The 27,563-nt window shown below is 43.0% G+C and overlaps 1 long non-coding RNA gene across 1 annotated transcript in view; it reads right to left on the reverse strand.

Moving 5' to 3' along the window:
• Positions 1-27,563, reverse strand: part of LOC126998445 (uncharacterized) — a 116,965-nt gene that overhangs the window by 44,442 nt on the left and 44,960 nt on the right. Inside the window, exon 2 of the long non-coding RNA XR_007752877.1 lies at positions 23,732-23,851. This is a non-coding gene — a long non-coding RNA (uncharacterized LOC126998445). The remainder of the gene's footprint in view (positions 1-23,731; positions 23,852-27,563) is intronic.

The raw sequence follows: 27,563 nt of genomic DNA on the forward strand, positions 1-27,563 counted from the left end.
GCCCTTACACTCTACCTACACGCCCTTAGACCCTTCCTACACGCCCTTACACCCTACCTACACGCCCTTATACCCTTCCTACATGCCCTTACACCCTTCCTACACGCCCTTACACCCTACCTACACTCCCTTACACCTTTCCAACACGCCCTTACACCCTACCTACACGCCCTTATACCCTTCCTACATGCCCTTACACCCTACCTATACGCCCTTACACCTTTCCAACACGCCCTTACACCCTACCTACACGCCCTTACACCCTACCTACACGCCCCACACCTACCCACACGCCCCACACCCTTCCCACACGCCCTTACACCCTCCCTTTACGCCCCACACCTACCCACACCCCCACACCCTTCCCACACGCCCCACACCCTACCTACACGCCCCACACCCTACCCACACGCCCTTACACTCTACCCACACCCTTACACCCTTCCTACACGCCCTTACACCCTTCCTACACGCCCTTATACCCTCCCTTTACGCCCTTACACTCTACCTACACGCCCTTACACCCTTCCTACACGCCCTTACACCCTTCCTACACGCCCTTACACCCTTCCTACACGCCCTTACACCCTACCTACACGCCCTTACACCCTACCTACACGCCCTTACACCCTTCCTACACGCCCTTACACCCTTCCTACACGCCCTTACACCCTACCTACACGCCCTTATACCCTTCCTACACGCCCTTACACCCTACCTACACGCCCTTACACCTTTCCTACACGCCCTTACACCCTACCTACACGCCCTTACACCCTACCTACACGCCCTTACACCCTTTCTCAGATTCCTATACTAAAACATGGACTCAGGTACGACCATCTCCACTAAAATGAGACGGGAACAGAGAGAGAAATCGGTTCGGATACATCTGATCGGATACATACGTCTGACTCCCGCGGTCGCTGAAGAGTCCTTTAAGCTGAATAGAAAATGGGAAATGAGCGTCCCGAAGGCATGTAATCTCGGGTAAACTCCTGGAACCTTTATGGGAAACGAATTTTTTTTTTTTATCGTTCTTCTTCTTTTCAAGGGGGGAAAGGAGGAGGAGATTCAATTTCAATAACGTCGGTTTGCTACTTGGTGTGTCTGTTTCCTGGTGTATGTGTGTGTGTGTGTGTGTGTGTGTGTGTGTGTGTGTGTGAGAGAGAGAGAGAGAGAGAGAGAGAGAGAGAGAGAGAGAGAGAGAGAGAGAGAGAGAGAGAGAGAGAGAGAGAGAGAAACTCCTCCTCCTCCTTCTCTTCCTTCTCCTCATCCTCATCCTCGTAATAGGCTTTGAATGGAGGAAAATATAAAAAAAAAGGAAGAGGATGCGAAGAGAGAGAGAGAGAGAGAGAGAGAGAGAGAGAGAGAGAGAGAGAGAGAGAGAGAGAGAGAGAGAGAGAGAGAGAGAGAGAGAGAGAGAGAGAGAGAGAGAGAGACAGACAGACAGACAGACAGACAAACAGACACAGACAGGCAGACAGACAGACAAACTACACACAAAATCATATGAGAATACGCTGTCCCTATGATGAAACGAAACAAAAAAAAAAAGAAAAAATCAAATCTGAGTGACCACGCATCGAAGACTTGCTTCAGAGAGGTAATTGTTGGTGATTTTTCCGCCTCGTTCCACGCGTTCAACTCACCTTTAGCGAGTGATTCTCATTCAATATCGCTAATTAACATCTGGCGGTATGTAAATGTGTTTGTCGATACGGGGCGCTCACCATATTGGCTCCAGCGCGTGATTCAGGCCCCGCTGGAGGACGTATTAGGAGACCCCCGAAGTATGTAAATTTTCACAATATTAAACATTGGACACACCTGGCAAGATAATGCGTTCGTGACTGTGTTGGGCTCGCGTACATAATATCTGATGGCATTTATCCAAACACATCATTCACTTTTATTGCTGGTTAACTGCCTGATCCTTTATCGGGGTTTCGAAGCAATGAATAAATACACTTCATAATAATGCTCCAGCCTATCCGTTAGCGTCGTTACATAATATCTGTCTGACACTTATGCAAACTCATTTATCTTCTTTAATTACGTGTTAAGTCCACCCTTGGCTCTTTTCCGAATCATATTGAATGTAATCTGATTAACAACAGGCATTTGTTCTCTTACTGATTCACAATTAATATAAGATATCGTCACCTCGTAAACAAACCGCCTAAGTCATTATTTTCTACTTTACAGGAAATGAGAAAAGAATTGTCATTATCTCATTTGGCTTAAGATTTAGGCAAAAACGAAAAGGCCAATTCTAGAACACTCAAACCCTGAATGACGAAGGCAACTATACAGAAATTGGCAGTCGCATGTTAAAAAAATTGATGAAGAGAAAAACCTGGAAATCGCTGAAAAATGACTTAGGCAATTATTTTATGAGGGTGACGATATGCTTAGCGGTGTTTGATTATATGACGTTCGTTTAACATTAACCCAAGGCCATCCGTATATTGTTTCAGAGGTTAAATGCATCCTCTGTCCTTTATCAAACGCCACTGGTGACCGATATCGAATCTACAATTACCAACCCACTCTTTCTATTACGGATTCACCATTTATACGAGTTACAGAGTTGGATTAGTTTATAGTGTTTGTTCAACAATTACCCGAACTCGTCAAAATCTTTCACTAGAGGTTCCCTGCGTGTCCTTTGTCAAACGCTGCTGCTGAAATTTAATTACCATCGACTTTTATTCACGGATTTACTACTGATGGAAGTTAAGCACAATTAGGTTAGTGTGGTATTATTGCCCGTCTGACACTCTTTATCCAGTCTTGTCGATCTCTTATTATGGATACTTAACTGATCATTTATCGAGTCCCACTGTAGCCCGATTTCAATTTCATCTTTAACGAATCACTATCCGGCTCACTGATTCATCATTCACACACGTTAAGTACAGTTTGATTAGTTCGTTTTGGTTCTTTTTTTCCTCTTTTTGCTTTCTTTCTTTGTTTAGGTTTTTTATTTTAGATTTATTTTTTTACTTTCTCTTTGATTTGTCTTTCTCTCGTCTTATCCTTCTTTCCTTCTTTTTTTCTTTCTTTTTCTCACGTTGGCATTCTAACACTCTTTTCATCAAGTCTTATCGATCTCTTTTATGATACATAGATTGATTGAACGCCATTGTAGACCGATTTCAATTTCATCATCAACGAATCATCATCCGGCTCACTGTTTCACCATTCACGCAAGTTAAGCACAGTTAGTTTAGTTTGATATTGGATGTCTAACACTCATTTATCCAGTCTTAATCTCTTTTATTATACATAGATAGATCAAACACCACTGTACACCGATTTCAATTTCACCATCGACGAATCCCTCCCCGGCTCACCGTTTCACCATTCATGCACGGCTCACACAGCTAACGCCTCGCTCCTTTAGTTTCAACATTAATTCAGCGCGTGCAGCTCGGTCAAATAAATACCTTTTCAGGAGTCAGGTTTACACGGACAATGCGAAACACGAGCGTTGCCAAAGTCATTTAGTGAGGAGCGAGAACCATTGTCGTCGTTTTTAAAGGCTAAATGGGGATTGGTACTTTCCTTTTGTATACCATGACATCCTTTTTTTGCCAATTACTGCTTGAATCGACGTCTTTCAGTTCTTGTATATCATCCTCGTCATTGTCATCATAGTAGTCATCATCATCATCGTCGTTAGCCTCTCCCAAACAATTCTATTCTTTTTTTTCTATTTTGTGTCTTTAGTTTCCAGTATCGATGTTAGAAATTCGAAATTCTTCTTGACTTCACTTTTTTTTTTTCTTCTCTTTTCTTATCACTTCTTTTTTTCTATTTTGTTCCTCTAGTTTCCAATATCGATGTTAGAAATTCGATGTGCTTCTTGACTTCACTTTTTTTTCTTCTCTTCTCTTCTCACTTTTTTTTTCCTATTTTGTTCCCCTAGTTTCCAGTATCGATGTTAGGAATTCGAAGTGCTTCTTGACTTCACCCCAACACCTGATGAACGACCTTCCCATTAGCCTTTTCACATTAGTTATTTTCCAGTCTGTTACTCGTTGTCCTCTGTAATGTTAAGCGTGAATAACATTAACTTGTTGGTGTGTGTGTGTGTGTGTGTGTGTGTGTGTGTGTGTGTGTGTGTGTGTGTGTGTGTGTGTGTGTGTGTGTGTGTGTGTGTGTGTGTGTGTGGGACAATATGTATAATTTAACAATAAAAGGACGCGGACAGACAGTGGAAGATAAACGAGTAACAATAGATAAACAATTGAGACGCAACACGGACAAGAGGGAGAGCGACGAGAGACGAGAACACTTACGATACAAGGACGAAAACGTTAACAAGTCGTCCTCTGGTGCCTGTGGTCGGTATTGCCAGACACTTCCACCTGTCACACCCACTACTTCCAAAGGCCGAAGAGATGGTCAGTCGGGTTCTAATCAACGTTGCCAGATTTTCGTACAGAGCCGATTATATCTCCCGACTTCCTACCCCTTAACTGTCGTCTGGGCTCCAGTAACGAAACTCATTTACAGTTATCGTTAAAAAAAGTTAGATTCTGAGGTTTCTTGGCAATAGTAAGGCATCAGAAACCTGTAAGTACTATGCTCGGAGTACAATAATCTGACAACGGTGGTTCTAATGAGTGTCGTTTTAGGTTCAAGGTACAGAGGAAGGGTCAAACTACCAACAGGGTCATAAAACTACCCTTGCAAGGAAATGGCCAAAACTCCTACGATAGTCTAGTCAGATATGTGTGCCCGGGCCCCGAAATGTTTACGAATGAGACTTTATGTGTTCTGATCATTGCCAATTCTTCATTTTAGTTGACTTAATGTATCTGCTTTTGTTTGTGATCATATCTCTTTCTATTTCTTTTTTTCTTGTCCATCGTAGTGATTCCCACCGTTTATCACGTGTGTGTGTGTGTGTGTGTGTGTTTCTATTCCTGAGAGAGAGAGAGAGAGAGAGAGAGAGAGAGAGAGAGAGAGAGAGAGAGAGAGAGAGAGAGAGAGAGAGAGAGAGAGAGAGAGAGAGAGAGAGAGAGAGAGAGAGAGAGAGAGAGAGAGAGAGAGAGAGAGAGAATTCACACCAGCAGACAAACAAACACAGAGGGAGACTTTACTAATTATATCACTGGGGAAAAAGAATGAGCGATGCGTGCCGTCCATGCAAGAGGAAAGAGAGGTAGAGTTTAGCAGGAGAGCATGAGAGTCCCTGCTTACCGAAATCACTGTAGTTAGCGTTCATTAAGGGAAGCGAAATGCAAAGTTGGGTACCATTATCACTGTAGAGGGAGGACTGGGTGTGAACGAGAAAGTAGGTAAGTAGAAAAAAAAAGAACGAAAGAGAAGTTGAAATTAGAACGACTGAGTAAAACTGATAATAGCATGACTGTGTGAACGAGTGGAGGTAAAAAAAAAGTTGAAATAAGAACGGAAGAGTAAAAATGAAGTAAAAATGACTGTGGTGAACGAGAGTAAGTAAATAAAAGATATAAAAGTTGAAACAGGAATGACGAAAATGATATAAGTATGACTGTGTGTGAACGAGAGAGCAAGAAGAAAGTAATAAAAGTTGAAATTAGAACGACAGAGTAAAAATGAAATAAGTATGACTGTGGTGAACGAGAGTAAGTAAATAAAAGAGTTAAAATTTGAAAAAAGAAGTGACGAAAATAAAATAAGAATGACTGTGTGAACGAGAGAGTCAGAAGAAAGTAATAAAAGTTGAAAATAGAACGACAGAGCAAAAATGAAGTAAGAATAACTGTGATGAACGAGAATAAGTAAATAAAAGAAATAAAAGTTGAAACATGAATGACGAAAATAAAATAAGAATGACTGTGTGAACGAGAGAGTCAGAAGAAAGTAATAAAAGTTGAAATTAGAACGACAGAGTAAAATTGATATAAGAATAACTGTGATGAACGAGAATAAGTAAATAAAAGAAATAAAAGTTGAAATAGGAATGACGAAAATAAAATAAGAATGACTGTGTGAACGAGAGAGTAAGAGGAAAGTAATAAAAGTTGAAATTAGAACGCAGAGTAAAAACTAAATAAGAAGGACTGTGGTGAACGAGAGTAAGTAAATAAAAGAGTTAAAAGTTGAAATAGGAATGATGAAAATGAAATAAGAATGACTGTGTGAACGAGAGAGCAAGGAGAAAGTAATAAAAGTTGAAATTAGAACGACAGAGTAAAATTGATATAAGAATGACTGGTGAACGAGAGTAAGTAAATAAAAGAGATAAAAGTTGAAACATGAATGACGAAAATAAAATAAGAATGACTGTGTGAACGAGAGAGTAAGAGGAAAGTAATAAAAGTTGAAATTAGAACGACAGAGTAAAATTGATATAAGAATGACTGGTGAACGAGAGTAAGTAAATAAAAGAGATAAAAGTTGAAATAGGAATGACGAAAATGAAATAAGAATGAATGTGTGAACGAGAGAGTCAGAAGAAAGTAATAAAAGTTGAAATTAGAACGCAGAGTAAAAATTAAATAAGAAGGACTGTGGTGAACGAGAGTAAGTAAATAAAAGAAATAAAAGTTGAAATAGGAATGACGTAAATGAAATAAAAATGACTGTGTGTGAACGAGAGTGAGTAAAAAGAAAGAAAAGTTGAAATACGAACGCTAGAATAAAAATGAAATATGAGTGAATGAATGAAAAAAGGAAATAAAGAAAAAAAAAGATGAAGAAAAAACTGAAATAGGAACGACAGAGTGAAAAATGAAATAAGAGAGAACCAGTGAATGAAAAAAATAAGGAAAAAAAGATGAAGAAAACAGTTGAAATTAGAACGACAGAATAAAAATGAAATAAGAGTGAACGAATGAATGAAAATACGAAATAAGGAAAAAAATGATATACAACAAAACAAAGAAAAAGAGAGAACCAAAGCCGACATCAGTTAAAAAAGAAATTGAAAAGTGAAATAAGAACGGTAGAGGAAAAATGAAATAACCGTGAATGAATTAATGAATGACAAAGATAAATACAAAAAAAGTATGAAACAAGGAAAAAAGAAAAAAAAGCCGAGTGTAGTTAAAAAAAATTGAAACAAGAACAATAGAGTGAAAATGAAATCAGAGTGAATGCATGAATTTAAAAAAAAAACAGGAAAAAAAATACAGAGAAATGAAGATAAAAAACAAAGAACCAAAGCCGAGTTTAGTTTTTGGTCTTTTTTTTTACCAGGATAATAAAACCGAACTTCATAAAAAGAGAGGGCAGTTTTTTTTTTTGTGAATCGTGTTGGTTTACGACAAGGAAGAGGGAAGAGGAGGAGGGAAAGAGGAGGGAAGGGAAAGGAAAGAGTGGAAGAAGCCAGAGGAAGGAAGAGGGAATGATTACCAGTATCGTTCAGCGTAAGAGGAGGGAAGAGAAACTAAGAGGAAGCAAGAGGAAACAAATGGAAACAAGAGGAAACAAGAGGAAGCAAGATGAAGTAAGCAAGATAAAGCAAGAGAAAGTAAACAGGAGGAAGAAAGAGGAAGAAGGAGGATCAAGAGGAAACAAAAGGACGCAAGAGGAAGAAAGAGAAAGCAAGAAGCAAGAGGAAGCAATTGAAAGTAAGAGGAACCAAGAGGAAGAGGAAGAGAAAACAAGAGGAATCAAGAGGAAGCAAAGGAGGCAAGAGGGAAGGTTCAAGAGTATCGTTCAGTGCTTCATGATGTCACGTTCTCTCTTCTTTATCTTTCTGTATCTTTCCAACTCCGTCGATTCCTAACTTTTTTTCTTGGCATATTTTCTTTTTTCTTTTTTTCTCTCTTTTTTTTCTTACTTTGGCGTTCTTATTTTAACTTTTTTTTTTTTACTTTCGCTTTGATTTCTTTCTCTCGTTTCATCTTCCTTCCTTTCTTTCTATGGCGCCCTCATTTCTTCTTTCTTTTTATTTTTTTTCTTCTTTTTTTCTTTTTTTCTTCCGTTTTTTCTTTTACTTTCTTTCTTTTCTTCTTTCTCTCCTATCTTCCTTCCTTCCTTCCTTATTTTATCATTCCCCTTTTCTTATCACGTACTTCATCTTTTTTTCTATCTTTTCCTTACTTTCCTTCATTCCTTTCTCCCATCCTTCCTTCCCTCCCTCCTTTCTTCCTTCCATCCTTCCTTTCATCCATCCATCCTTCCTTCCTTTCTTCTTTCATTCCTTCCTTATTCACTTTATCATTGTCTTTAATTTACTTCCTTTTCCTTTCCTTCCCTCTTTTTTTTCCTTCCTTCCTTCCTTCCATTCTATCTTCCTTTCTTCCTTCCTTCCTCCCTTCCTTCTCTCTCTCTCTCCTTTCCTCACTTTATCGTTCTCGCTTTAATACCTTTACTTCCTCTTCCCTTCCTTCCCACCTACAGCGTCATCGTCATATCATTTCGAGGTGTTAGCCACAGGACGCCTTTGTCTAATACTGCACTCAGGTGGAGGCGTCGTGGTGATTGATAGTGGTGGCTGCAGAGGTAACAAGAGTCGCGGCAATAGTGGAGGATCATGATATTGCAGGTAGCAGGAGGTAGTGGAAGGTATTTCAGTGTGGGAACGAATGTGTATAGAGTATTGCAGGCAGCGTCAGGCAGGCATAGCGTAGGTTGGGGGAGTTAGGCGAAGGTATTGTGGTGGTGGAGTGTGTCGCAGGTAGTGGAAGGTGGTTGCAGGAGGAGTGGTTGTGAAGGTGGATGTAAGGACGGAGGCACTTAGTTAATAGTGGTTTATTATACGAAGGGCAGGTGAGTCGTGCTTCCTGCCACCTTAAAGGAACCAGTTGAATGCAGGCTGTTCTGGCGGCGTGTGTGTGTGTGTGTGTGTGTGTGTGTGTGTGTGTGAGAGAGAGAGAGAGAGAGAGGGGGGGGGGGAGGGGCAGACTAGCGCGCGGTGCAGTGACGGCTTGGGTTGATCATGATGATAGTGAAAGGGATGGTGATGGTGATGGTGGAGGATGCTGGGAGTGGTGGCGGTGGTGGTGGTGGTGGTGGTATCGGTGGTGATAATGCAGGAATATTGATGGCATTTACGGTGGAGTGGCCTGGTGGAAGTGGTGGTGACGACGATGCTGATGGTGGTGGTGTTGGTGTTGTTGTTATTGTTCTCATCATTACTAGGTGTGGTGGTGGAGGCGGCAGGGAACAGGTATCGCAGGTGAGGGTTACACATATATCCGTTCCAGCTCGGTCTCTCACACGGGCAGCGCTGAAAGAGTGTGGGAGGGGAGCGTCTGCGGCGGGGTCTCGTAAGTAAGGCGGCGCGAGGGTTGCTGAATAAATCACAATTGCTATCAATGTTATTACATCTTCGCTGCGTGGATGCAAGATTTACTCAAGGTTGCGTTGCGTCTGGTTTATCATAACTGTTACTGTTGTTGTTGATATTCCTGTTCTTATTCTTATTATTGTAACGGCAAGGGAGGCAGGTCAAGGGCAAAAGACAATCAGCAACAAAAAACACACCAAACACAGCTCCGGCAAAACAAAGAACGGGAGGCTAAAAGGGAGCTCAATTCTGTGTGATCATTATTCATTTTACTGTTTATTTGTTACTGCTTATAGTACCAGTACCACATTTTCTTAGTTCGGAACGCTTGCAGTCGGTTTTATCTTCATGTTTGTCTCTTATTTTTTTTTTTTTTTTACGTCATGGCCTATTGCGCCGGTAGGCTTCTTCCCGGTGGATCCTGATGGTCGGTCCAAGGCTTCTTCCCGGTGGGGCCTGATGGTCGGCCCAGCCCGTTCTGGCGCAGGCGAGTGTTTATAGTGGCGCCATCTTGCATTGGCTCATGCTGCCCTCCCGGAGCTCATCTTTAATCCTAGAATCTAGAGTCCGGGTTGATAGGTGGTCTTCTGGACAGCATGTGGGTAGTTTTAAGCCACTCGGCGGCGGCTGAAAAATCCCAGCTTGGTGGCACCGGGCGGGGATTGAACTCGCGTCCTCCTGAACGCGGGGCCGTCTCGCTATCCGTTCAGCCACCGCCTCCCCTAATTCAAATGATTTCCATATATACTGTTTTTCCTGATCGTTTTCTTTTACCTCGAAGTACACTCTACAAATATTTTCCATTAACGTATTCAGCAATTTACAACGGGATAAAACTGCACCACTGAATGTGTTTTTTTTTTTATCATGGGACAGAATATTTCAAATGTGCAGCGATAAAAGATATATATATTGGTTCCAAGTTCACATTAATATTTTCAATGGCTTCTGTATTTTCAGCATTTCTCCGATAGGGGTCGCCACGACGGGCATTCGTTTCCATATCTGTCTGTCTCCTGCATCTTCCTATCACGGCAATCGTCCACATCTCCCCCCTCACTGCATCCACAAGCCTCCTCTTTGACCTTTCTCTTTCCTCTTGCCCGGCAGCTCCATCTCCAGCATCCTTCTTCCGACATACCCAGAATCGCTCCTCCGCACATATCTAAACCATCTCAGTCTCGATTCCTCCACTTTATATTCCAACCGTCTGTCCCGGGCTGTCCCTTGAAAGCACTGATTTATAATTCTGTCCATCCTCGTCACTCCAACGAAAATCTTACCCTTTTCAACTCTGCGGATCATTTTATCATATTTCATTGACTTATTCTAACTATTGAAATTCGGGACTACTTCATCGATATCCTTTTTTTTCCTTCCTTGTAGCATAGTAGGTATTTGACAACCCACGAGAACTAAAAACATGTAAAGCCGTATGGAAGTTTAGAATCACATGTCAGGTCTCCCATTCAGTACCTGCAGAGCGATCCGACATGCGCAGCCACACGGACGGTCTTCTTAGTTGGTAATCAGACATGAATACCAACATTTTAATGCTACTCGATATCAAACAATGATACACCGGAATGCTTCTCGAGGTACGCAAGAACACTACACCAACGGGATTCCGGCGTCTGTTATATATTTGTTGCTGACAGGCGTTGGCAGGAGGGTGAACGCGTTGTGGAGTGGTGCGAGGGGACTGGGGGGGGGGGGGTTGAGAGAGAGAGAGAGAGAGAGAGAGAGAGAGAGAGAGAGAGAGAGAGAGAGAGAGAGTAAAATTACACATCCGAGATAGCTCTTCGGAAAAGTGAGCCTCTTTTCATTGATTCACCACCACCACCACCACCACCACCACCACCACCACCACCACCACCACCACCATAACTATCACCACCACCACCACCACCACCACCACCACCACCACCATAACTATCACCACCACCACCACCACCATAACTATCACCACCACCACCACCATAACTATCACAACCACCACCACCACCATAACTATCACCACCACCACCACCATAACTATCACAACCACCACCACCATAACTATCACCACCACCACCACCATAACTATCACCACCACCACCACCACCACCACCATTACCACCACCACCACTCTAACTATCATCACCATCACCACCACCCCTATCACCATCACCACCATCATAAATATCATCACTGCTGTCACAACCACCACCACCACCACCATCATTACCATCATCACCACCACCATCATTGCAAACAGCTCCCTTCGCCGCCGTCTGCTTTCATAGTTCATCAAAAGAAAGCAAATATTTGTACAAAATATATATGTAAACAACACTGTTTTCTAAAGTGTTGGGATGATCAAGCATTGTAATCAGCCGAAACTATTTTATCTTTAGGTAGTGTTTACAGCTATCTATCTATCTATCTATCTATCTATCTATCAGTCTGTCTGTCTGTCTGTCTGTTTATTTATCTCTCTATCTATCTATCTATATATCTATCTATCTATCTGTCTATCTATCTCTCTATCTCTCTATCTATCTATCTATCTATATACATACTTACATACGTACATACATACATACATGCATACATACATACATACAAGTCGGTGCAAAATGACGTCCAATTTTCTTCTCAGTAAATGAACTACAATTTTGTGGAGGCTGTTCGTTCAATGAGTTTCGTGAAGTTTCTGGCCGAGGCGAAGGCGAGGCGCGGAGGCTTGCATGGGGCCTAACAGCGGCATTACGTATCTTGTGAGGGACGGCCGCGGGGTGCCTGCTGGGCCGCCTCCTCCTCTCGCCAATATTCCTTGCTCCACTTCCAGAACTTGTCTATTTCTTTTAATGAGTCCACTTCTTGGCAGCTATTCTGTGTACGTATCTTTCCCCTCGCTGCGTCTTGATCATCTTTATTTTTTTTTTGGAGTAATTAGCTCAAGGGTAAAAAATAATTGAGGAAAAAAAGCCCGCTAATCACTGCCCATATAAAAGAGTATACTTAACTAACCACTAATGTTTTTTCTTCTTTAAACTACTGCTGCTGTTTAACTACTCCTCACACCAGTAACAGTATGCAGTCTATTATAACCACTGTACTTGCTTAATAATCCAGACATATAATTTTTCTTTTGTGTAATCTAATCAACATCTTTCTTGTAGGTACTTCTGTCCACATACATATATACACATACATACATACATACATACATACATGCAAATCATACTTTTTTGTAGAGGCAGAGTGACAATGCAAATCACCTCACCTTGTATATGCTGCTCATTGATATTACTTTAAACTTTCTGACCCAATCGACTGTCCTTGTTTGGAAGATAAAATACATAAATGGTTATCTCTGTTTTTCTTTTTTCCTTTCTTTCTTTCTTTCTTTCTTTATTTATTTCTTACCTTACCATTATCTCTCCCTCTCATTCTTCATCTATCTATACTTCTCTTTTTTTCTCTCTTCTTTGTCTCTTTTTCTTTTGTTTTTATCTATTTATCTATCTTTCTTCTTTCATTCTTTATCTATTTATCTATCTTTCTTCTTTCATTCTTTATCTATCTCTTTCTTTATCAAATTTTCGCTTTTCTTTCCCTTTTTTCCGTCTTTACTCTTTCTCTTTCTTTCTTTTTCTCCCTTTCTTTCTCTTTCTTTCTTTCTTTCTTACTTGCATTTTCTCTCTCTCTCTCTCTCTCTCTCTCTCTCTCTCTCTCTCTCTCTCTCTCTCTCTCTCTCTCTCTCTCTCTCTCTCACACACACACACACACACACACACACACACACACACACACACACACACACACACACACACACACACACATAGCGTCAGAAACCAACAGTGTGAGAGGCACCACGGAAGGAATTTTTAAGGAAGTGTTTGCGTGACCGTGAATGGAGGAGTGCGATATGATTGTAAGAGAAGAGGAGATTGGATGGGTTGGGAGTGAGTGAGACGCCTTCTTTTCTGTCTCGCTAAGGAGTTGTGGCAGTATCTCTTAGTTGCGGTGGAAATGAAGCTGGCAGGGGCACGCATACGGGGGGGACTGTCTGGAAGGTTCTGAATAGCGCGGAAATGACGGACGGACTGACTGACTGACTGGGTAAAGGCTGTATAGTGGAAAATGGGAAAGGAAGTGATGTGGAGGAACGTGACTGACTTTATACGGATGGAAAGGTGCAGGACTACGCAGGGTGAATGAAGTGAAAAGCTGGATTGATGGAATATGCTTTTGTCTCTCCATGTGCTCCTCTCGGTACAAAGACGGGAAAAGGGAATAGTCATAGCGAGAAGATTTAAGAGAGGAGGCAAGTGAGGTCGAAAGAGTTTGAGAATGGGAGGAAGCTGATTGTACCGAGAGATTTGGATATAAAAGTAGGAAGTGAGAAAGCAAATAAGATCAAGGAGGTTTTAAAAGAGCTATGTGATGTTGAAGAGTTTTAGAATGGAAGGAATCTAAATGTGCCGATAGATATGGATGTAAAAATAGGTAGTGAGGAAGCAAATCAGATCAAGGTTTTATAAGAGCTAATTGACGTCGGAAGAGTTTGAGAATGGAAGTAATCTAATTGTTAAGAGATATAGGGATGTAAATGTTGGCTGTGAAAAAGCAAATCAGATCAAGGAGTTTTTATAAGAGCTAACTGACGTGGGAAGCGTTTGAGAAGGGAAAGACGGTAATTGTAACGAGAGTAGTGAATGTAAATGTCGGTTGTGAGAAAGGAGAACAAGGAGACTGGAAAGAGCTGAGTGATGTCGGAGGATTTTGAGAATGGAAGGACGCTAATTGAAAAAAGTAAAAGTAGTGTAAAAGTAGAGACGAAAGTGGTTAAAGTAAAGAAAATAAAGAAAGGAGCTGCGGAGTGGGCAGAGACAGATGGGGGAGCAGTTTAACAAAAGAAAACATACATTAACACTCGTGGGAAGAGGAATGACTCGGAGCCAGTAAAAGAGAGAGGGATAAATGGATTAGAGAGGGATAGAGGCTGAGGGAAACGAGTGATTGGAGACAGCAAAACGGAGATGGATGGAGAAGTTGGTAAGAATGTCAGTGGGACGAATTAAAATGATGAAAGGTAAGTGAGAAGGGAAGATACAGCAGAGGAGAACGAGGCAGTGAAGGAGATATGTAAGGGATAAAACTGGCGTATCACTGAGGGAAAGAAAAGCTGCTAATTAAATGATGAGCTGAATACTTTGAAAACTTTGAAATACGAAATAATGAAAAGCAAATGAGATAGGAAGATACAGTAGAAAAGGATGAGGTAGTGGAGGAGATAATACGAGAAATAAAACTGGCGTATCACTAAGGGAAAGAAAAGCTGCTAATAGATGATTGACTGAATACATTGAAAACTTTGAAATACGAAATAATGAAAAGCAAATGAGAAAGGAAGATACAGCACAAAGGATGAGGCAGTGGAGGAGATATGTGAGGAATAAGACTGGCGTATCACTGAGGGAAAGAAAAGCTGCTAATAAAATGATGAACTGAATGCTTTGAAAACTTTGAAATACGAAATAATGAAAAGCAAGTGAGAAAGGAAGATAGAGTAGAAAAGGATGAGACAGTGGAGGAGATAATAAAATCACTGAAGGAGGAAAAAAAGCTGCTAATAGATGATTGACTGAATACATTGAAAACTTTGAAATACGAAATAATGAAAAGCAAATGAGATAGGAAGATACAGTAGAAAAGGATGAGGCAGTGGAGGAGATAATACGAGAAATAAAACTGGCGTATCACTGAGGAAAAGAAAAGTTATTAAAAGATGATGGACTATATATACAAAAAAAAATATATCACTACGGAGGTGGAAAATCAGGAATAAGTAATGTTTGAATTATGAATTAGATGACATCGGTAGAAAAGCAGCCGAGAGGGAAAGTAGAATGAATAAATATGGAAGAGCCTCAGGTGCAGATGGGATGACAACTGGTGTCGAAATATGAAGAATATTTTTATTTTTATTTTTTTTTATAATCGACGGCAGACTGGATGCATCTCATGTGATCTCGTTTGGCATGGACAAGGGGAGTGCCACAAGACCAGACAAGCGGCTCCCGTTGTCCCTATCTATACAAAGGAAAAAAAATATGAGACAGAAATGAGCGTGGAAACTGCCGTATAATCAGCTTACTCGGTACACTGGTAACTTGTATGATGTAATTCTAATTAGAAGGGAGAAGGGAGTTACACCGGGCAAAATTGGTAAAGAGAAAGGTGGGTTTGGAAGAGGGAGGCGATATGTGGAGTGAACCGCGAACCGACCTTTTCAAACGAAGCGCAGTGCCAGCGATAGTGTGGATGATAAAAAATGCCGAGCAGTGATAGTCAAACCCTCCCTCTCCCTTTTGCCTCTATTTTTAGCTCTCCCAAACCACCTCCCACCGTCTCCCTCCCTCTAGTGTAGCCTATTTAGTATTAGTTTATTGTATTTTTAATTTGTATATTTTCAGCATAATGGCTGCCATACATTAATAAACCTGTTATTATTATTATTATTATTATTATTATTATTATTATTATTATTATTATTATGAATATTACACACACACACACACACACACACACACACACACACACACACACACACACACACACACACAACAAAACAGAATCCGTGTCGAGACAGTTTTACCAATTCATTCCCTCCGAGTAGGCTGGGTGAGAACGGGAGAATAACAATTGACGTTACGAAGCAAAAGTAAGTTAGATGATCACAAACAGATACCTTATGAGACAATTTAAAAAGTGAACCTTTGTCGAGCCTCTGCTATCAGTTCGTTCCCTTCGACTAGCCGGCAGGAGAACGGGAAGAACAGTTGGCATTATGGGACAGAAAAGTAAAAGAGAGAGGGATAAATGGAATAGAGAGGGATGAAGGTTGAGTAAAACGAGTGATAGGAGATGGTAAAACGAAGATGGATGAAGATATTGGTAAGAATGTTAGTGAGACGAATAAAAAATGATGAAAGGTAAGTGAGAACGGAAGATACAGTAGAAAAGAATAAGGCAGTGGAGGAGATAATGGGAGGAATATATCTGGGGTGTCATAGAGGGAAAGAAAAGGCACACACAGCCGAGACCAGTTGTGTTTTAATTATTTTGAGTCTCGGCGGAAAGGACGCAGCGCAAGATGGACGAACCCACATGACTAACTACTCGTGTATGTGTGTGTGTCGTAATTCACGGGTTCGGTGCTACCCTCGTCTTCTGGGTAAAATATATGAAGTTCGGCTGCGGAAACGTACTCGAAGAACCCATCCATGTCTCATTATACCTTGAAAAATTCACGCCGTCGTCACATCTGAGAGGAAAACCGAGGAAAGCTGTCTAGTTGGTAACGGCGGCGGTGGTGACGATGGTACTGACGGTGGTGGTGTTGTCGCGGGACTTATAGATGACAAAATAGGAGGTAGACAGTGAAATGATAAGGAGTTGGAAGCTGGGTTGGTAGTGGTGGTTAAGGTGGTGGTGGTGGTGGTGGTGTTGTTGTTGTTGTTGGTGGTGGTGGTGAGGATGAGAAGGGAGTGTAAAATATTCTATCAAGGTGTCTGTGAAAAAGGAGTCTGGGGAAGGTGATGATATATTTACCTGACGCCTCCTAATTAATTGGCCACGAGTGGTTGTGACATAGGTAATAATACATAAGACCTTAGTACTCACTCTCTCTCTCTCTCTCTCTCTCTCTCTCTCTCTCTCTCTCTCTGTGTGTGTGTGTGTGTGTGTGTGTGTGTGTGTGTGTGTGTGTCTGGGGGACTTTTAAGATGTTTTTCCACCCTGCCAGAAATCTTGAGGACAATGATTTCTTCTTTTTTTCCCGCCATTAGTTTCCTCGCATGGGTCGTTTTTTCCCGTCGCTGTCTTCAGGAGAATGCCCGCCAGCTGTCTTTGTCCTTCCCTCTCCTTTTCTTCTTAAAATTATAGAGCATGATGTTATCCTTTCTCTCTCTCTCTCTCTCTCTCTCTCTCTCTCTCTCTCTCTCTCTCTCTCTCTCTCTCTCTCTCTCTCTCTCTCTCTCTCTCTCTCTCAATGACCCTCGCCATCCTCATTCGCTCCGTCACCACTTTTAGGAACCGTTTCAAGTGGTCCTGTGCATCACTTTTATCCAATTTTCCTCTCGTTATCGCCTTCCACTCTGCATGCTTCCTTTCACTCCTCGCCTTCCTTTCCCGAGCATTCAGTCTTTCTTCCCTCGTGCCCCTTCCTTCATTCGTGCCTTCCTTCCTTCCTTCATCCATTCATTGCTTGTTGTTTGTTTTATATTTTTTTTCTTGCCGTATTCCTTCTTTCCTTCCTTCCTTGCTTGTTTGCTTGCTTGCTTCCTTTCTGTCTTTCTTGGTTTATTTATTACTTCCTTTCTTTCTCTCTGCCTTTCTTTCTTTATTTCTCCTTCTTGCTTTATTTCTTCTTTCCTTTCTTTATTCTTTATCTTTCCTTCCTTCCTTCCTGTCTTATTTTCTTTCTTTCTCTCATCTTTCTTGATTTCTTTCTTCCTTCCTCTCTCTCTCTCTCTCTCTCTCTCTCTCTCTCTCTCTCTCTCTCTCTCTCTCTCTCTCTCTCTCTCTCTCTCTCTCTCTCTCTCTCTCTCTCTCTCTCTCTCTCTCTCTCTCTCTCTCTCTCTCTCTCCTTCCTTTCATCCTTCGTCTCCCCTTCCTTCCCCCTTCAAAGTGAGCGCGTATTATTGGCTGACACACCTGATCCTCTGACTCCCTTTCGTGGTTGCTCTTGTTAGTGGTGGTGGTGGTGGTGGTGTTGGCGGGGGCGGTGGTGGAGTGGAGAAGAGAGGATGGAAGGAAGGAAGGAAGGAAGGACGGACGGATGGAAGGACGGATGGAAGGAGGGAAGGAAGGAGGGAAGGAGGGATGGAAGGAAGGAAGGAAGGAATGGAAAGGAAGTAAGGAAGGAAGGAATGGAAAGAAAGAAAGGAAGGAATGAAGGAAGGAAGGATGGAAGGAAGGAAGACTGGAAAGAAGGAAGGAGGGATAGAGAAAGAAAGGAAGGAATGAAGAACGGAATAAGTAAAGAAAGAAAGAGAAAAAAAGAAAGACAGAAAGAAAGAAAGGAAGGAAGGAAAGAAGGATAGAAAGAGGAAGGAAGGAAGAACGGAATAAGTAGAGGAAGAAAGAGATAAAGAAACAGTAAGAATGGAATGAATGAATGAATGAATGAATGAATGAATAAAGCAAACATGATGAATAATAACGAACGGCAGAAATAAAGGAAGAAAATAATAACTAAAAAAAAAGAAGAAAAAAAAAGAGGAAGGTGGTGGTGGTGGTGGTGGTGATGATGATGGTGAAAGTTGCAATGGTGAAAATAGCAATGATGACAATATATATTTTTCCTTCTTTAACAGAGGGGAAATAGAGTGGAATGTTCTGCCGTTTTTTTTTTCTCTCTCTACCCAAGTGAAAATGCATAAATGTTCACACCTCTCCTTTCATATTTATGCGCATTGATCTATCTATCTATCTACCTGTTTGTCTATCTATCTGTCTGTCTATCTATCTACCTATCTATCTATCCATTTATCCATCTATCTATTTATCTATCTATCTATCTATCTCTGTCTGTCTATGTATCTACCTATCTATCTACCCATTTATCCATCTATCTATCTATCTATCTATCTATCTATCTATCTACCTGTCTGTCTATGTATCTACCTATCTATCTACCCATTTATCCATCTATCTATCTATCTACCTATCTATCTACCCATTTATCCATCTATCTATCTATCTATCTATCTATCTATCTATCTGTCTGTCTATGTATCTACCTATCTATCTACCCATTTATCCATCTATCTATCTATCTATCTATCTGTCTGTCTATGTATCTACCTATCTATCTACCCATTTATCCATCTATCTATCTATCTTGTTCTGCAGGACTTTTTTCTCTCTCTACCCAAGTGAAAATTCATATATGTTTTCAGCTTTCCTCTCGAATTTACGCGCAAGAATATGGGCGAATATGTCGTTCGTGCAACCCTTTTTTCCTCCTCTCGCTCGTCCAATTACCATTACTTCAAAATAATAAATGTCCTCCGATGACTGATCTTCACTGCATCATATAAAGACGAGAAAACACCAGTCTATCTATCTATTCATATCTCTAGTTACCTGTCTCTATCATCCATTACTCTATCTATCTATCTGTCTATCTATCTATCTATCTATCCATCTATCTATCTATCCATCTTTATGTAAATGTATTTGTATAGATATTTTTCATGTGTGTGTGTGTGTGTGTGTGTGTGTGTGTGTGTGTGTGTGTGTGTGTGTGTGTGTGTGTGTGTGTGTGTGTACGTGTGTGTGTGTGTGTGTGTGTGTGTGTGTGTGTGTTAACTGGAGAACGATGCAACGATCTGTCCTACTCATAAATTTGTAGCCGTGTTACTGGGAAGGGTAGGGCGGGGAGGCAAGAGTGATGCCGATGATGACGATGATGATGACGAACGATGATGTAATGATGACCTTTTTTCAGCGTTGTTGGATCGGATATTGGCGGTTGTAAGTGATGGTGGTGGTGGTGGTGGAGTAGGTGGAGGTGGAGGTGGAGGTGTACTGTTTGCATTGGCGGTGCTCATGACTCTGGTCCTGTTGTCTGAAGTGTTGCCAACTCAAAATTTATAAATCCGCTACGATGGCCTAAAAAATCCGCCAGATGATTGGTGAAGCTATAAAAATTTGCCGCCAGATTGGACTTGAAAATCCGCCAGTTACTCTTTTCATTTCTAAGATTTTTCCCGCTCGATTAACATGCGATTCCGCCAGATCTAGTGGAAAATTCGCTTAAATGGCATCACTGCGAGGCTGTTGATGGTGAAAGCAAAGCGCCCTGAATTACCGCTGTGTGTGATGGTGTGGCTAAGGGGGGCGACACTGTACCAGATGATGCAGGTCCAGTCCCCGTCCCGTCCTGTCCAGTCCAGTCCAGTCCAGTCCAATCCAGTCCAGTTCAGTCCAGTCCAGTAATGCTCAGTCCAGTCCAGTCCAGCCCTGTCCACTCAAGTCCTGTTCAGTCCAGTCCAGTCCAGTCCAATCCAGTCCTGTCCTGTCCAGTCCAGTCCAGTCCAATCCAGTCCAGTCCAGTCCAGTCTTGTCCAGTCCAGTCCAGTCCAGTCCTGTCCAGTCCAGTTCAGTTCAATCCATTCCTGTTCAGTCCAGTCCAGTCCAGAATGGTCGTCGGGGTTGTAGCCATTGTAACAGCTTCCGACTTCGGCTGTTTCTTCTTTATATCATATCATCGTTTCTTGTTTTCCAGTCGCATAGTTAAAAAAAAAATGCTTGGTCCTCTTTTTCCTTTACAATATATTTTCTTGTTTTCTAGCCAAATGCTTAAACAACTACTTGGGTCTCTTTTTCTTTTAGTATTCTTGATCGTTTTTTTTTTCTTTCTACAAGCGTGTTATAAATCTTTTTCCTGTATCGTTGTTTTCATGCAGGTGTGGTGGGAAGGGAGATGCAAGGGATATGGTGCAAGGGATATGGTGCAAGAGATATGGTGCAAGGGATATGGTGCAAGGGATATGGTGCAAGGGATATGGTGCAAGAGATATGGTGCAAGAGATATGGTGCAAGAGATATGGTGCAAGGGATATGGTGCAAGGGATATGGTGCAAGAGATATGGTGCAAGAGATATGGTCCAAGAGATATGGTCCAAGAGATATGGTGCAAGGGATATGGTGCAAGGGAGGAATGCAAGAAGTGGTGCTGCTGTTGATGATGATGATGATTATGGTGGTGGTGGTGATAATGTGATTAGAATTGAGAGTATTGGCAGTCAGGGGAGTGTGTGAGGGGATAATGTAACCAAGCAGTAGCAGCAGCAGGCGAGGGAGCAGGAGGAGGAGGAGCAGGGAGGGGGGGCAGTATAAAGAGGAAAAATGGGTCTTTCATTAGTAGGAGCAGGTATTGACAGCAGGAGATACGGAAATGGGTGTTAGTCATCATCAATAGCAGGAGAGGAGAAGCAGGAGTAGGCAATGAAAGCAGAAGTAGAAATGGGTGTCTGTATTTAGTAGGAGCAAGAGGAGAGGTAACAGGAGCAGGTATTGACAGCAGGAGATATGGAAATGGGTGTCACTCATCAATAAAAGCAGGAGAGAGGTAGTAGGAGCAGGTATTGACAGCAGGAGAAGTAGAAATGAGTGTCTGCAGTTAGAAGGAACAGAAGAAGGGGAAGCAGAAAAAAAAGATAATGGTAGCAGGAGAGAAGTAGAAACGGGTGTCAGTCATCAGTAGAAGCAGAAGGACAGGTAGGAACAGCAGAAGGGGCAGCAGAAGGTGTTGTGTCGTAGGCGTGTGAAAGGAGATAAAATTTTAGTGTTGTGTCTCTTTAAGAATAATAAAAAAAATGGAGGGGAAGGGAAAGCTGAAATATTTTGCTGTTAAGCTTTGTAAGAAGGGCGAACGTAGTGTTTTGCCTGTTTTTGTATGCTTGTCTGTCTGTCTGTCTGTCTGTTATTCTATTTGTCTCTGCCTCTCAATATTTGTCTGTCTATCTGTCTGTCTGTCTGTTTATGTCTGTCTGTTTATTTTCTATTCGTCTGTCCTTATTTTTGTTTCTCCCTCTCACTATCTATCTTGTCTGTCTGTCTGTCTGTCTGTCTGTTTATGTCTGTCTGTCTATTTTTTATTCGTCTGTCCTTATGTTTGTTTCTCTCTCTCACTATCTGTCTTGTCTGTCTGTCTGTCTGTTTGTCTGTCTGTCGGTCGGTCTGGCTGTCTGTCTGTCTGGATGGGTGTATGTAAGTATGTGTGTAAGTATATAGTTTTCTCTCTCTCTCTCTCTCTCTCTCTCTCTCTCTCTCTCTCTCTCTCTCTCCCTCTCCCTCTCCCTCCTCCTCGCTGAAGTGAAGAGCCGTTGATGTGTCCTGCGCAGTCATCGCGTGAAAAGATGACCAAATTAATTACTAGTTCCAATAATTAAGTTTCCCCTCTCTTCAGCCTCGCCCCCCATTTTTTGTTTGCTCATTTACCTATTCGTCTGCCTGAGAGTTGGTTTGTTAATTAATGCATTTTGCAAACCCGAATTAAATGGACTTCCAATTATTTTCCTTTTGCTAACTGATGGGAAGGAAAAAATGTGACGAGCCTCTCCTCTGAAAACTTGTTAGGAAAAAAAAATTATATATAAACTTCTTTGCATCTGCTTTCACATTTGCTTATTTAGTTTCTTTTAGGTGAGTTTCCCCAAATCTTTTCAATATGAGCCATGCCTTATTTTTTTTCTTTTGAACGGAATTTATATACGAGAGAGAGAGAGAGAGAGAGAGAGAGAGAGAGAGAGAGAGAGAGAGAGAGAGAGAGAGAGAGAGAGAGAGAGAGAGAGAGAGAGAGAGAGAGAGAGAGAGAGAGAGAGAGAGAGAGAGAGATGCGGCCAAACGACTCATGAAAGATTTTCCTAATGAGTCGTACGCTATTTTGTGAAACATTTCATACACGGCTGAGATTAAATATTTTTCCATAGCTTGCACGCGGATGATGTTTCCCCATCGGTGGTTATTAGCGTATTTCATCCCCTATTCGAGTCACAGGAGCGTGCGGTGTGCAGAGGGGGAATGAGGCGGGAGATGCAGGTAAATATCCGTGCGGGGGAAGTGATGATACTCTAGGACCGATGAAAAACCGTGGCCCGATGAAAAACCGTGGCCCGATGAAAAACCGTGGCCCGATGAAAAACCATGGCCCGATGAAAAACCGTGGCCCGATGAAAAACCATGGCCCGATGAAAAACCGTGGTCCGATGAAAAACCGTGGCCCGATGAAAAACCGTAGCCCGATGAAAAACCATGGCCCGATGAAAAACCGTGGCCCGATGAAAAACCGTGGCCCGATGAAAAACCGTGGCCCGATGAAAAACCGCGGCCCGATGAAAAACCGTGGCCCGATGAAAAACCGTGGCCCGATGAAAAACCGTGGCCCGATGAAAAACCGTGGCCCGATGAAAAACCGTGGCCCGATGAAAAACCGTGGCCCGATGAAAAACCGTGGCCCGATGAAAAACCGCGGCCCGATGAAAACCCGTGCGGCCACGATGAAACCCCACAGCAGTCTACGGGTCTCCCCACCAGCAGTTAACCGCTACACTCTATCCCACTAAACTAATTCCGAAACCTTCATTTGAGGACGGAAATAAATCTGTTCTCTCGGCTGCACGGAAAAAATTACTGGATCACTCTGCTGTACACACACACACACACACACACACACACACACACACACGCACACACACACACGAAGAGAGAGAGAGAGAGAGAGAGAGAGAGAGAGAGAGAGAGAGAGAGAGAGAGAGAGAGAGAGAGAGAGAGAGAGAGAGAGAGAGAGAGAGAGAGAGAGAGAGAGAGAGAGAGAGAGAGAGAGAGAGAGAGAGAGAGAGAGAGAGAGAGAGAGAGAGAGACAAACAGACTGACACAAACACAGACAGAGAAGGCAAAAACAAACACGGACGAACAAACAGGAGCGACACTAACCAAAGGCGACGACGTAAGTGTCCTTGACTCTTGGGGAAGCCGGTATTCTCTCCTCCAGTGCAACCCTCCGTCACTCCTCTACCAGCCAGCTTCACGCGGGTGCCCCTCTGGTCAGTGTGCCTGCGGGGGGGAGTGGGTCAGCGCCTTAGCGGTGGTGGCGGTCTGGTGGATCAAAGACAAACAGGACTATTGAGGGATTCGAACTGAGGCGTGGATAACAAGCGGACGATAGTGAGCCTTGTCAAATCTGGTACACACACACACACACACACACACACACACACACACACACACACGCAAGCACACACACACACATATATAATACTTCCTTCCCCCCCCCCCCCACACACACACACTCATAACCAACTGTAAAAAAATAAGAAGATAACCAAACAGTGGGATCAGGAGTGAAGGAAAAAAAAGAAAGAGCGAAAGAAAGACATGAAAAGCATAGCAAGACAAAGCAGAAGACCATTACGGGAAGGAGCTCGCATCCACCCACCGCCAGCCGTTCTAATCCCACATCCGTCCATTAAGCGGCTTTTCACGGGGAATAAAACAAGGACACCACCACCACAAGTCACGGACGGAAGCAAAGGCGCCATAACCATTTCTTTTAACACGCCATAACGCCCCCCGAGGAAGGAAGGACGGAGGTGAGGCTGACGGCGGCGGTTAAGGTTGTGCGGGAGGCGAAGGTTGGAAGAAGAAGAAGAAAAAGGTCCCTTTAGCCCTGCGGTACACACACACACACACACACACACACACACACACACACACACACACACACACACACAGTTTACGGCTTGAATTAACAGCTCCTTTTGTTTACTTTTCCCGCACGCCCAGTCAGAAGGAGGAGGAGGAGGAGGAGGAGGAAGTGATAGAGGGTTTGAAAAGGAAGAAGGCGGAGAAGGGAGCAGTAGTAGTAGTAGGAAGGGCAGAAAAAAGTGGAGATGGAGGAGAAGGAAGCGCAGGAGGAGGAGGAAGAGGAATAGAAATAAAAGAAAGAAGATGCAGAAGAAGAAGGAGCAGGAGAAGAAGAAGAAACGGAAGGAGGCAGAGGAGGAGGAGGAGGAAGTGAATGAAAATTAGAAGACGGAAAATGAGTAAAGAATAGACATAACAGGCTAAGATGATGAAAGAGGAGAAAGAGCAAGAGAAACAGGAGTAGAAGAAGGAGGAGAAGGAGGAAGAGGAGAATGAAAAACAGAACACGGAAAAGGAGGAAGATGGAGGATATGAAAGAGGAGGAGCAGGGGTGGAAGAAACGGAAGGAATAAGAGTAGGAAGTGGAGGTAGAGGAGGAGAAGAAACGGAAGACGGAAAAGGAGGAGAAGGAGGAAGAGGAGGACGAAGAACAGAACACGGGAAAGGAGGAAGCATCAGACATAATGGGCTGAGAAGATGGAGGATATGAAAGAAGAGGAGAAGGAGTGGAAGAAACGGAAGGAAGAGGAGGAGGAGATGGAGGTAGAGGAGGAGGACGAAGAGGAGGAGGAGGTAAATGAATAATAGAATGCGTAAAAAGAAGAAAACTAGACATAATGGGCTCTGAACGAAGAAACAAGCTCCCTAACGCCGCGCCACAGACCCACACTAAACATCACACGCAGAGGCCGTAGCGAGGGTAAATCACAACTTAATATAACGCAAACAGACGATTATAGTACATTTAGGCTCCGTAATGAATAGCCGCGTCCATACCCCTTGCTCCAATGAAGACATACAAGCTGAGTGGCCGTGTCAATAGGCATGATTACACTACAGGATAATCTCGTTCTGAACCAAACGAACGACCATTTCCAGGCAAGTATTCCCTTCCTTCCTCTCTCCCTCCCTCTCGAAGCTTTTTTCACCATCGTAGCTGACCTTACGAGCACCTCAAGGTCACGCCACCAGCCAGCCCTCAACGCCCAGAACGAGAACTAATATTTGACGGGGGACTGTCACGGGACGCCAGTAACATAAAGACGAACGGCCCCTAAGGTTCCATTCACACAGACTCGTAAGAAGCGGCAAAAAGCGGGTTCCTGAGAGATTACCCAACATTACCGTGGCTGCAATGCTGTATGCCAAATGCGGAAAGAGGGAGAAGAGATAAATCATTGAACCTTTATTGCCAGCCAGAGCCAAGGTGGAGGAGGAGGGTGGTCGCGCCGGGCTGTGCAAAAGCTGTGCCTCAACGAACCTGACACGAAATTGTGCACACTTACACGCACGCCATTACCACGCATGTTAGGGTATAGAGTGGGGAGGGGAGGGGAGAGGAAGGGTGGAGGGGGGGGGGTAGGGGATAGTAGGAGAGGGAAGGGGGTGCTTTAGGTGTCTCCGCTGTGCCTCCCATCTCCTCCCCCATTCTCTCTCCCCCTTCCACGCCCGCTTCCATCTCCCCCCCCCCCCCCTCAAGTGCCTGCCTCCACATCCCACCACCCAACGTCCTTTGCCATCCAATTTCAGAACTCCCCCCTCTTCCCCTATCCAACCTCCACCCCCCGCCCCCCCCGCCCCATAAATATCCCTCTATCCATGATCTGGGGCGTGGAGTAGCTTTTTTTTTGTGTGTGTGTGTTGCTACCTCCTCTGTAATGAAGGGGTGCCCGGTGGTAAATCTTTTTCAATACCCGGCTAATTTTATCCACTTTCTTAGTTCTGTGTGTGTGTGTGTGTGTGTGTGTGTGTGTGTGTGTGTGTGTAATTCACCTCTTGGTCTGCTGCGGGTCTCTCGAGACAGCCAGCCGTTCCCCTACGGAAGAGCACAGAGCTCGTAATACCGATCTTTGGGTAGGACTGAGACCACTCACATACAACACACCGCGACACCGAGGTCACAACTCCTTGCCTGACGTCGCGTACCTACTCACTGCTAGGTGAACAGGGGTTACACGTGAAAGAAGATAAACCCAACTTATCTTCACCCGGCCGGGGAATCGAACCCCGGTCCTTCTGGTTGTGAGCCAAACGCTCTACCCCTGAGCTACCGGTGTGTGTGTGTGTGTGTGTGTGATATGTGATGTGTGTGTGTGTGTGTGTGTGTGTGTGTGTGTGTGTGTGTGTGTGTGTGTGTGTGTGCGTCATTCAATTCACTGACCCGATACAAAAGAAATAATTACGACAATTGTGATTCTGGAAAGTCAGAGGAAATGTCACTGTGAATGTGTGAAGTTGAAAATGAATTCCGCCAATTATCTGAATTGCGACATTAATCTGAACTCGTGAGCCTCATGCGTGACGTGATACAGCCGCGGCCGGCGGGGCGCAGACAGGCTGGACAGAGAGAAAAAGAGAGAAAAAGAGACGGACAGACAGACAGACAGACAGATCACACAGAGAGACAGATAGACAGACACAGACATATCACACATACACACAGACAGACAGACAGACAGACAGACACACAGGCAGACAGACAGATAGACAGACACAGACATATCACACATACACACATACAGACAGACAGACAGACAGACACACAGGCAGACAGACATATAGACAGACAGACACAGATACACACAGACACACAGATAGACATACATACATACATTCATAAAGACAGACAGACACAGGCAGACAGACAACAATCAGAAACACAGACTGGCGAAACAGACAGTATAAAGAAACACAGAGGATCACTATATAGGCAGACAGACAAACAGACAGACGTAAACAGACAGACAACAGTCGGAAACACATACAGGCGAGACAGACATAAAAAAAAGAAACACTAAAGATTATTATATAAGCAGACAGACACAGACAATGATCATGGACACGGGACAAGATTAATTGAAATGTTTATGACAACTATTAACGAGAAAACGACTGGCCAAAT

This window comes from Eriocheir sinensis, chromosome 14, assembly GCF_024679095.1.
Source record: "Eriocheir sinensis breed Jianghai 21 chromosome 14, ASM2467909v1, whole genome shotgun sequence".
Classification (NCBI taxonomy): Eukaryota; Metazoa; Arthropoda; class Malacostraca; order Decapoda; family Varunidae; genus Eriocheir; species Eriocheir sinensis.